Source organism: Lathyrus oleraceus, chromosome 5 (genome assembly GCF_024323335.1).
Source record: "Lathyrus oleraceus cultivar Zhongwan6 chromosome 5, CAAS_Psat_ZW6_1.0, whole genome shotgun sequence".
Lineage (NCBI taxonomy): Eukaryota > Viridiplantae > Streptophyta > Magnoliopsida > Fabales > Fabaceae > Lathyrus > Lathyrus oleraceus.
Window position 1 is genome coordinate 442,573,985 of NC_066583.1, and position 11,385 is coordinate 442,585,369.

The 11,385-nt window shown below is 36.0% G+C and overlaps 1 long non-coding RNA gene across 1 annotated transcript; it reads left to right on the plus strand.

Moving 5' to 3' along the window:
- Positions 1–3,399: 3,399 nt before the first annotated feature.
- Positions 3,400–4,375, plus strand: LOC127082108 (uncharacterized). Its single transcript, XR_007788151.1, has 4 exons — positions 3,400–3,534; positions 3,612–3,671; positions 4,119–4,173; positions 4,269–4,375. It is a non-coding gene; the product is annotated as an uncharacterized LOC127082108 (long non-coding RNA).
- The last annotated feature ends 7,010 nt before the right edge of the window (positions 4,376–11,385 follow it).

The window sequence follows — 11,385 nt, forward strand, 5'->3', positions numbered from 1 at the left end:
AGTCCATTCTGATGATCGGAAATGGAAAGAGGCAGAACAAAAGGCCCACTAAGCAGAGTGATAAGGGGAAGGGCAAGGAAGTTGCAAATCCCAGACCCACTGCTGCTTTGAAGCCTAGTGGAGGCATAGCAAAAGAAGGCACCTGCTTCCATTGCGGTAAGACCGGACACTGGAAGAGAAACTGCCCAAAGTACCTGGAAGATAAGAAGAATGGAGTAGAGACTTCAACTTCAGGTATTTTTGTTATTAATTCATCTACTTATGCATCATGAGTATTAGATACTGGATGCGGTTCTCACACTTGTACAAATGTGCAGGGGCTGAAAGGGAGTAGAGATTTGGCAAAAGGTGAAGTTGACCTACGAGTTGGCAATGGAGCAAAGGTTGCTACTTTAGCCGTAGGATCTTATGTATTGACTTTACCTAGTGGTTTTATAATTCAGTTAGAGAACTGTTATTATGTACCTGCAATTAGCAGGAATATTATTTCCATTTCTTGTTTGGACAAGTTTGGTTTTTCATTTATAATAAAGAACAATTGTTGCTCAATTTATTTGAATGATATATTCTATGCTACTGCACAAATGAGCAATGGACTATATGTCCTTGATCTCATAATGCCAACTTATAACATTAATACTAAAAGGATGAAACCTAATGAGTTAAATCCATGATGAGTCACGTTGATCTTCCAAACTCCATTTGCAGACATGCACTATTGACAACAGCTTACACACTTAACCGTATTCCATCCAAAAGGTTAATAAGACACCATATGAGATATGGAGTGGTAAGAAACCACATATGTCTTACATGAAGATTTGGGGTTGCGAGGTTTATGTGAAACGACAAATTTCAACTAAGCTTGAGCCCAAATCTGACAAATGCTTATTTGTGGGGTATCCTAAAGAAACAAGAGGATATTATTTCTACAATCCTTCTGAGGGCAAAGTGTTTGTCGCTCGAACTTGAGTTTTCCTAGAAAGGGATTTTATTTCCAAAGGAATCAGTGGGAGGAAAGTAGAACTTGAAGAAATTCAAGAATCACAAATTATCGATACACCTATGGAGGAATTGGAGCAGGAAACATAAGTAGTTGTGTAAGAGCAACCTGCTCAAGTAGAACAAGACCAGCGTAGGTCAGGAAGGATACGTCACCTACCTAAGATATATGGATCAAGGTGATGTATTACTCATGGATCAAGATGAGCCTGTGACCTACTCATGGAATCTTCGTTTTGATGAAACAGTGAAACTGTATGGATTTGTTAAGAACGAAGATGAGCCTTGTGTCTACAAGAAGGTTAGTGGGAGCATAATCGTATTCCTGGTATTATATGTGGATGACATATTACTTATTGGAAACGATATCCCTACCCTGCAACAAGTAAACTCTTGGGTAGGGAAATGCTTATCTATGAAGGACCTAGGTGAAGCAGCCTATATATTAGGAATCAGAATCTATAGAGATAGATCATAAAATGCTTGGCCTAAGTCAGAGTACATAGACAAGATGCTGAGACGCTTCAATATGAATGATTCCAATGGTTATGTATTTTGCTGAAATGGTGGCGCTGTGAGCTTGAAAAGTTCAAAGCAAGATACAGTTGTTGATTCTACAACCGAGGCCGAGTAAATTGCTGCCTCAAATGCAGAATAGGGAGTTGTTTGGATCAAAGAGTTCATTAGTGAACTTGGCATAGTCCCTAGCATTGTGGATCCCATTGGTCTCTATTATGATAACAATGGTGCTATCGCACAAGCTAAGGAGCCTAGATCTCACCGACGATCCAAACACATACTTAGGCGTTGTGTGAAAATATGTAAAGTACCTACACTTGACAATATAGTTGACCCACTGACAAAGCCTCTTGCGCAGCAGAAGCATGATGGCCATACTAGATCAATGGGCATACGGGGTATGCCTGATTGGCTCTAGTGCTAGTGGGAGATTGTTGGTGTAAGCCCTAGAGGCCAATACATTTTGGTACTTGTATCGAATAATAAAAGGCATTCTCTTTATTATGGTTGATTAATAAAGTCCCTGGAATAGATAGTCCGTTTAATGTATTAAGTGTGACTTAATCATGAGAACACATTAAACATAAGGACACTATTCCTAAAGTATCCGTAGTCGAGCTTTAGTGTGAAGTGGGATAACATTAAAGCATTAAGACTATTATGTTTGTAGACTGATGATCACATCTCATGGATCATGGATAAAGAGTTATCAAGTCTTAAACATAGGTATGAATATTAGGAGTAATATTTATACCGGATTGACCCGCTATGAGAATACTATATAGAACGTTATGCAAAGTGTCATAAGTTATTCTCATGGTGATAATAGTGTATTCCACTCTTCGACCTGAAACCACTATGGATCCTAGATGTAGAGTCGAGTGCTTTATTGCTGATCCAACGTTGTCCGTAACTGGATAACCATAAAGACAGTTGATGGGTACTCCACAAAGCATGCTGAGGGACATGAGTGACCTAGATGGAATTTGCCCATCCTGCATAACAGGATAAATGTCTATGGGCCCAATATTGAACTGGACAAGGATGACACGGTCTATGCCTTGTGTTCAATATAGACATAAGGGCAAAAGGGTAATTATACACATAATTATTATCACAGATGGTTTTGTCAGATCACTTGACATTTTCGTGTCTTGGGTAGCAGTGATGTGTTGCTAGATACCGCTCACTGTTTATTATATTAAATGCGTGATTTAATATAATTGCCAACGCCGCGAAAACCTACAGGGTCACACACAAAGGACGGATTGATGAGAGATAGAGTAACTAAGGAATATCGTAAGGTACGGTGCCCTTAAGTGGATTATAGAACATCGTAAGGTACGGTGTACTTGAGTAGAATACGAAATATGGTAAGGTACCATGGGCTTAAGTGATTTTGGGCATATTATAAGATATGGGCCAAAATACACTTAAGTGGGCTTTTAGCTTGAAGCCCACACAAGTGGTTCTATAAATAGAACCCTTGTGCAGAAGCACTAAGCGCGGTTGCATTCTTTTCGTTTTCACTCTCTCTCTCTCTTACTCAAAGCCTTCATTCGTACCAGCTAGCACTGAGATTGAAGGAAACCGTTCGTGTGGACTGAGTAGAGACGTTGTCATCGTTCAACGTTCGTGATCGTTTAGTGGATCTGCATCAAAGGGTTTTGACCGTCAGAAGAGATCTTCACCAAAGGTTTCAACCGTCATAAGAGGTAAATATTCTATCACTGATCATGACCATTCGTAAGGATCTCTAAAGGAGAAATTTTTAATTTCCGCTGCGCTTTGGGTCGCAATTTTCCTTCACGGTTCCAGTAATTTTAGTCTTGATAGGATTTTTTTAATCTGTGTTCTCCTGAAACATGCTATTAGTTCAATAACGTTGTGCAATATAGAGGCTTTTCACTTATAGCTCTCACTATTTAACAGGCGAAGATTTATTATCCATTGCAGCAGACCAGCCCTTCCGGTTTCCTGCCACCTTCACATTTGTTGTTAGGGCCTTCTCAGGTAAATATAGTCGAGTTTAATATCATACCATGCATACGCATGTGACTGCAAAGTAACAGGTGTACTTGTTTCTGCAGTTTTGGATGGCATTGGAAAGGGACTTGACCCCGTTTTGATATTACCGAGATTGCCAAACCGTGAGTGTTATCTTTATATATATAAATTTATTGAACTTTTAAACATCGAGTTTTTATTTATTTTCAACCACACATGACAAAGGGAATTTTTGCTAATGAGTTTGAGTTATGAGATCGGTTTAAAGGTCCTAGAGGATCTCAATTCTAGTCGATGTACTTCCTCTATAATGAAATACAAGTAAAAGGGATTCAAAAGGTCAAATGATTTTGGTCTATATTATGGACTAAAGTTTTTTTTGGATCTTTTTTGCTTATATTTTGTTACAGAAAGAGTACTTAGAAGTTTTTGTCCAAAGGAGCTAGTGCTCTTGCGTAGTTTTGTTTTCCTATCTTGTTTCTGTTTCTTGTCCTTTCAGGTCTCCAATGTTCTAAGATAAAATAAAGGTGAAACCTCAAACTATTTGTGTTGCGTTGCATATCTAACAAAACTATCTCCTAGTCTTGCAGTTATGCCTTGGAGTTGCTGAGATTCCGTGAGGCAGGAGTTGAAGTTATTGTAAAGGTAGTCTTAAACTTGTTCTATCATAAATTATCAGTCTGAGTCTTGTTATTAACATTCAGGTTTTGTTTCTCATAATTCTTCTATAACATATACAGGATTTCAGAAAGAGATGGGACAGACAATCTCAAGCATTTTACAACTTATTTAGACAGGCTGACAGAGTTGAAAAGCTGGCCAGCGTTATCGAGAGATTGGTATGTATTATATTTTGATAGGAAAACTAATAATGAATCATATCAGGACATTTTTACATACCATGTTTATGTTCGGATTATAGTAACTGAGGCCTAATATAGCTTTTTAAAGTAAAATACTTATTGTTGGAAAAAACCATGCTGGAAATTGCTTCTAATTTACATAACAAAAGAAGATTATTGTAAGAATATAAGTGAATAACAATTTATCTTATGGCTTTTGCAGCTAGCTTCTCCTTATAGATCGAACGGATGCTTAAAACTTTTCAGCAAAATTCTAGTAACTTCGATATGGATGGTCATGACAGTGTTATGGACTTTGAGACAGAAGAACATATTGGTTCTACACCTCCAGTTTCTAATAATGCTGGTTTGTTGCCTCAAAAGCGTAAAAATCGGTCAGAATCATGGAATCATTTTACACCGACGCCGTCGAACACAGAAATGTCAAAGTCAGCAAAATGCAAGCATTGTGGCTCCTTAATCAAGTATAATGGTGGAACAATCGCTATGCTAGCTCATTTGAGAAGATGTAGTGATAATCCAGACAATGCGGTGAATGTGACGATGCATGAACCATCTTCAAGCTCAATGGAAAATAGGGAAGCGATTGTTAATTCATCTCCTTCGGCTCCCAAATTTGACCAAGAAGTTAGCCGAATGGACTTGACAAAAATGTTTGTAGCCATGGAACTTCCGTTTCAAAAGGTAGAGCATCCATATTTACATAGGTTCATTTATGGCTTACAACCAAAATTTAAGTTCCCATCACGCAATACACTAGCACGTGATATTTTGAAGAATTGGGACGTGGAGAAAGCGAAGATGAAGACTATTTTGTCACAAAATTGTCGCCGAGTTTGTATCACTACAGACACATGGACATCTACCCAAGACTCTAATTACATGTGTCTCACAGGGCATTACATTGATAACAATTGGAAGCTACAAAAAAATATTTTGAATTTTACTCAAGTCACAGACTACACAGGAGAGATTATGGCCAAAACAGTTAAGAAGTGCTTAAATGGTTGGGAACTAAATCGTGTGCTTAGTGTTACCGTGGACAATGCATCTTCAAATGACGTTGGAATTCAACATCTCAAAAGATCGCTTCACTCTCAGAATGGCATAGTTTTGAATGGAGAATATCTTCATACACGTTGTTGTGCCCACATATTAAACCTTATTGTAAAGGATGGGATGAAAGAAGTTGATGATTCTATTGTAAGAATTCGTGCAGCGGTGAGGTATGTGAGGCGTACTCCTTCGAGGTTTCAGAGATTTAAGAAATGTATTGATCATGAAACAATTGGATATAAAGGTTATGTTGGGAGAGATTGTGAGACTCGGTGGAACTCAACATATCTAATGTTAAAGGGTGCATTAAAACATAATAAGACCTTTACAGAGTTAGAATTCAGAGATCGGAAATATTTTAATGAAATGAGTAAGGACAAAGGAGTGCCTAGACCGGAAGATTGGGAGCATGTTGAGTTAATCCTTCCATTTCTACAGATATTTCATGAAGCTACAGAGCGTATTTCAGGATCTTCTTATGTGACAAGCAACATGTATATGCTTGAGGTTTTTGGTGTTGGAAGAAGCATTCTGAACATGTGTAATTCGGAAGATCAAAAGGTAAGGTCAATGGTTATAAAGATGAAGGCAAAGTACAATAAATATTGGGGAAAACCTGACCACCTTAACATGTTGTTATTGATTGCAATGGTATTAGACCCTAGATGTAAATTAAAGCTTGTGGTATGGATGGCAGCTAGGATTTATGATACTAGTGATGCAGAATATTTGAAAACCAAGTTGGGTTCATATTTGAAGTCTATTTTTGATGAATACTCTGGTAGGGCAGTGTCTCGTCTAGGTAGTTCAGTTAATCTATCAGGTGGTTTTAATGCAGTTAATGATCCGTACCATTGTGCTGAATTCTACCAATCAGATGAGTGCAGCACATCAGAGACAGAATTACAGAAGTATATTCAAGAAGAAGTAAAAAACCGTCCTCCAAATTTTGATGTGCTAGAGTGGTGGAAGGTGAATTCAAGCCGATATCCAATACTTGCAAGCATTGCAAGAGAGGTTTTAGCCATACCGATATCCAGTGTAGCCTCTGAATCAGCTTTCAGTACCGGAGGAAGAATCCTTGATGCATATCGTAGTTCTTTAACATCGGCTAGTGTGGAAGCACTTATGTGTACTGAAGATTGGCTCAAAGGAGTAGTTCCATCTTTTCTTAGTAGTGAGGATCTCAATAATATTTATCGAATTGAGGATGGTAAGATGTCAAAAGATATAAAAACTAGTGTCTTATTACTTTATTGTTACATGTTAAATTTTCATTCTTTCTTTTGCAGAACTATATTCTGCGCCAGATGCCAGAAGTTGCTCATCCTTTGTGTCAGTTGTTGATGATTAAGGGTAAGATTTTTTTCACTTGATATATTCTTTTAATAATCTAGTCCTTCATTCTTCTGCAGGATCTTGCGCCCGAGCGTGCTTTTGCTGATTTTGTTCTCTGCAATTTGGTGCAGATCAATATTACTTTATGTTTCAGTTAGTGTATTTCTCATTTTGCACGGCTACTAAATGAATCAATCTCTGCTGAATGGGATTGGAATTAATCTCTGTTAGCTGCTGATTTTGTTCTCTGCAATTTGGTGCAGATCAATATTACTTTATGTTCCAGTTAGTGTATTTCTCATTTTGCACGGCTACTAAATGAATCAATCTCTGCTGAATGGGATTGGAATTAATCTTTGTTAGCTGTTGATTTTGTTCTCTGCAATTTGGTGCAGATCAATATTACTTTATGTTTCAGTTAGTGTATTTCTCATTTTGCACGGCTACTAAATGAGTCAATCTCTGCTGAATGGGATTGGAATTAATATCTGTTAGCTGCTGATTTTTGACACTAGGTTTTGTAGGTTAGGCATCCAAATCAATTCACGGCCATGGGAAATGGCTTGTGAGCTGCTATGGAATGTCGTTTTGAGCTGCTTGGATAGGTTGCAATTGAGTTTAATCATAGGCCATGTGGAATGTGAACTTGGATAGGTTGTAACCTTTTGATTGAACCATGGTTCATGATTATGTATGTGGATGTTGAATTTTGAATTATGTAGGATTGTTAGGTAAGGTTGATTTGAATGAATGTAATGGTAGAATGATTTTGTGGAAAGGGTACTTATTTTTGGAGGCAAAAATTACAAATTTCTTTAGTTTTTCTTTTGACACATACAAATTACTTTAGTTAGAATTAATATTAGATTCAAAGTCAATTCTAATTGAAAAATTCTAAATATATCAAGATCAATGTTTCTATATTAAGACTTATGAATCCAAATACGTACCAAGATTTCTAATACAGAGTATATTATAAAACTGATACAATAAAACCTTTTTATTTTTGATTCTTTTTGTAATCATAAGTTTATGTAGTGTTTTTAAATGTGAAGTCAAATTTTCTGATATGATATAAGTGCATAGCAGAAAAAGTTGTCGGCTGTGGCATTCGCTGATGAATATGAATTCAATTTTTTTAAAAACAAAAAAGAAACAGTTTTTAAAAAATCCAGATTTGAATTCAATTTTTAAATTCAATTTTATTATAAAAACAAAAAAGAAACAGTTTTTTTAAATATATAAAAAAACCAGTTTGGAATTTGGTGAAAAAATTAATCCAATTTTTTAAAAAATTGGTTTTAAATTGGTTTAAATAAATTAAACTGGTTTAAATAAATTAAACTGGTTTAAAATTATGAACCGGTTCTGAATTGGTTTTAAACCGAATTGAATTGATTAAACAGATTAACCACTTTTTGCTAAAGTGGTTTTTAAAAACTGCATTGAACCATTAATATGGTTCGGTTCAATTCAATTCATGAACCACGAACACCCCTAATTTGAAGTACCTCCACTTGGAGGAAACAAATACTTTGTATCGTTTGTGAACGAGTTCACAAGAGTGACATGGGTAACACTCATCAAGTTTAAGCATGAGGTGCTTGCTAAGTTTCAGAAGTTCAAGGTGAAGCCTGAAAAACAGAGTGGTCAAAAGCTAAAAATTCTCATAACTGATGGTGGAGGTGTGTATAGAGTTCAGAAAGTTCTATGAGAAGAATGGAGTTAAGCATGAGGTGACTGCTCCATACACTCTTCAACATAATGGTCTTGCTGAAAGAAGAAACCGAAATTTCCTTGATATGACAAGGAGCATGATGGAGGAGAAGAAGTTGCCTCACACCTTGTGGGAAGAAGTTGTTGCCACTGCAGCATATGTACTCAACGAGTGTCCAATAAAGAAGTTGAAGAAAATTGTTCCTTTTGAGAAGTGGACTAGTAATAAGCAAAGTGTGAGTTATTTCATGGTATTTAGTTCTATTTGTTACAAACATCTTCCAGGTGCTACTAGAAAGAAGCTACATGATAAAATCAAAGTAATATTGTTAATTGGGTACCACAATACATGTGTGTATAAAATTTATTGTTTCGTCACTAATAAGGTTGAAGTCAATAGAGATGTCATTGTGAAGGAATCAAAAGCATGGGATTAGAGTAAGTTTCAATCCAACTCTGGTGTAGTGCCAACACCTGAGTTAACTTCTGAAGATACTTAAGAATCCGAGGGTTTTAAACATGAGTTAGAATCAGAAGATGATTATGAAAGTGACTCTGAAGGCGAGTCTGACTCCGAAGGTGAACCTGATTCTGATCCAGATTATGATGATAATCCAGACTTTGATGGTCAAGTCTCTAAAAGAGGTAAAACTTCTGAAGGTGAAGCTTCTGAAGGTGGTCCAACTTCTATAGGTGGTCAAGCATTTGATATTGTGTTAACATCTGAAGAATATTCTAAACAAGTTCAGATGCCACAAAAAATCAGACAAATACCAAGGATACTTATAGAGTTTGGCATGTTACAAGCTACTGAAGTAAACTCTAAGGGATAAGTCATTAAGTGTGCCATATTAATAGAATCTGAACTAGTTAGTGTTGAAGAAGCGGTCAAGAAGAAAGCGTGGTTGAAGGCTATAGAAGAAGAACTTAAGGCTATAGAAAGAAACAAGACTTGGGAATTGACTGAGCTTCTAAAGGACAAGAAAACCATCAATGTCAAATTTGTTTTCAAGGTGAAGTTAAAGCCAGATGGATCAATTAGAAAACACAAAGTAAGGTTAGTAGCAATAGGATTTCTACATAAACCTGAATTAGATTACTTTGAAGTGTTTGCTTCTGTAACTAGACATGAAACAATCAGATTGATGATTGATATAACTGCTAATAGAAATTGGTCTTTGATGCATCTGGATGTGAAATCTACATTTAAGAACGGTCCATTTCAAGAAGAGGTATACGTGTCACAACCTCCTGGATTTATGAAAAAGAATCAGGAAAGGATGCTGTATATGTTACATAAAGCATTGTATGGACTAAAACATGCTCCTAGAGCTTGGAATCTGAAAAATTGATTCATTTTTCAAGCTCCAATGATTCAGAAAGTGTGAGATGGAGTATTGCGTTTATGTTCAACATACTTTTGAAGGCAATATGATTCTGATGTGTCTATATGTTGATGACATATTGTTGACATGAAGTTGTTCATATGAGATAATGAAGTTCAAGAAGGTGTTGATGAATGAGTTTGAGATGACTGATATGGGAAATATGGTATATTTTCTAAGGATGAAGATTATGTACTCTGAGAAGGGTATCATTTTGCATCAGCTGAAGTATGAACTTGAACTTCTGAAGAGATTCGAGTTAACAAATTGCAAGACTACAACCATACATGCTGAGACGAATCACAAGCTGAATTCTAATACCGAGGGTGATGATGTAGATGCTACAACTTTTAAACAGTTAGTTGGCTCATTGAGGTATCTCTGTAACACCAAACCTGACATCTGTTATGCAGTTGGAATGGTGAGTAGGTTTATGAATAAACTAAAGTGGTCACATTACCAAGCTGCTGTAAGGATTTTGAGGTATATGGGTTCTAAAGTATGGACTGTTATCCGGTGTTAAGTATGACTAAAGATGTGAATACTGGATATTTTATCCACCTAAGGGATGAAATTGGTGTTGTATAGCTTAGTTAGCTGAATATGAATTAAGAGATGGTATTAGAAGTAATTCATATTCAGAAATAGTGTTCTAACTTAGAAGCAGAAGCTTCTGAGGTTGCTGTTCCAAAAGTGTGTTAGCTTCTCGCTGTAGTTTGTTTTGTTAAGCTTAACCTATCTAGTGTAGGTTAATAATTTAGCCTACGTGACAATTTTGTTTGTGTATATAAACCAAATGTGTAACAAAATTTTATAGTGCAGTGAATATAGTTTCTCTTTCTCTAAAAGTTGGTTAGATCTATTTTCTTCCTCTTCTCTCTCCATCTTCATCATCATCATCTTCAACCTTGTGCACCAATAATTTTAAATTAAAGGTTTAAATGCACTTTTGGTCCCCCTAGTTTGGTGTTTTTTAATTTGTAGCCCCTCCATTTTAAAAATCAGCTTTTTGGTCCCTCAACTTTACTACACTTGGGATTTTCATGATCCCCTCAAATTTTGCAGATGTGTCATCCATATTAATGACGCGACACTGCTACAAAAATACCACGCCAGATTTTATGTCATTTTTAATTAATATTTAATTATTTTTATTATTAATAATTTTTTTAATTTCATTTTAATATATTATTAGAGTAATTTAAATATGAAAATTATTGATAAGAAATATTTGGACCAAAAGTACATAGATACACCAACATTAGATTTTATATCATTATCATCTTTATCATTATCCGTTCCATACATATCACATGCTTCAACTAGGTGAAGTTGGTGACTTGTGTGTCACTTTCATTTCTTTACCAACCTTCAAATCAAGTAACTCTTTCAATTTTATAACAAACTCTAATCTATGTTGATGAAGTAATCGCTGCTGGTTGGGGTAATATGTCTAGGGTGAGATGAGTTGAGTTTATGGAATTTCTATTGTTGACGAA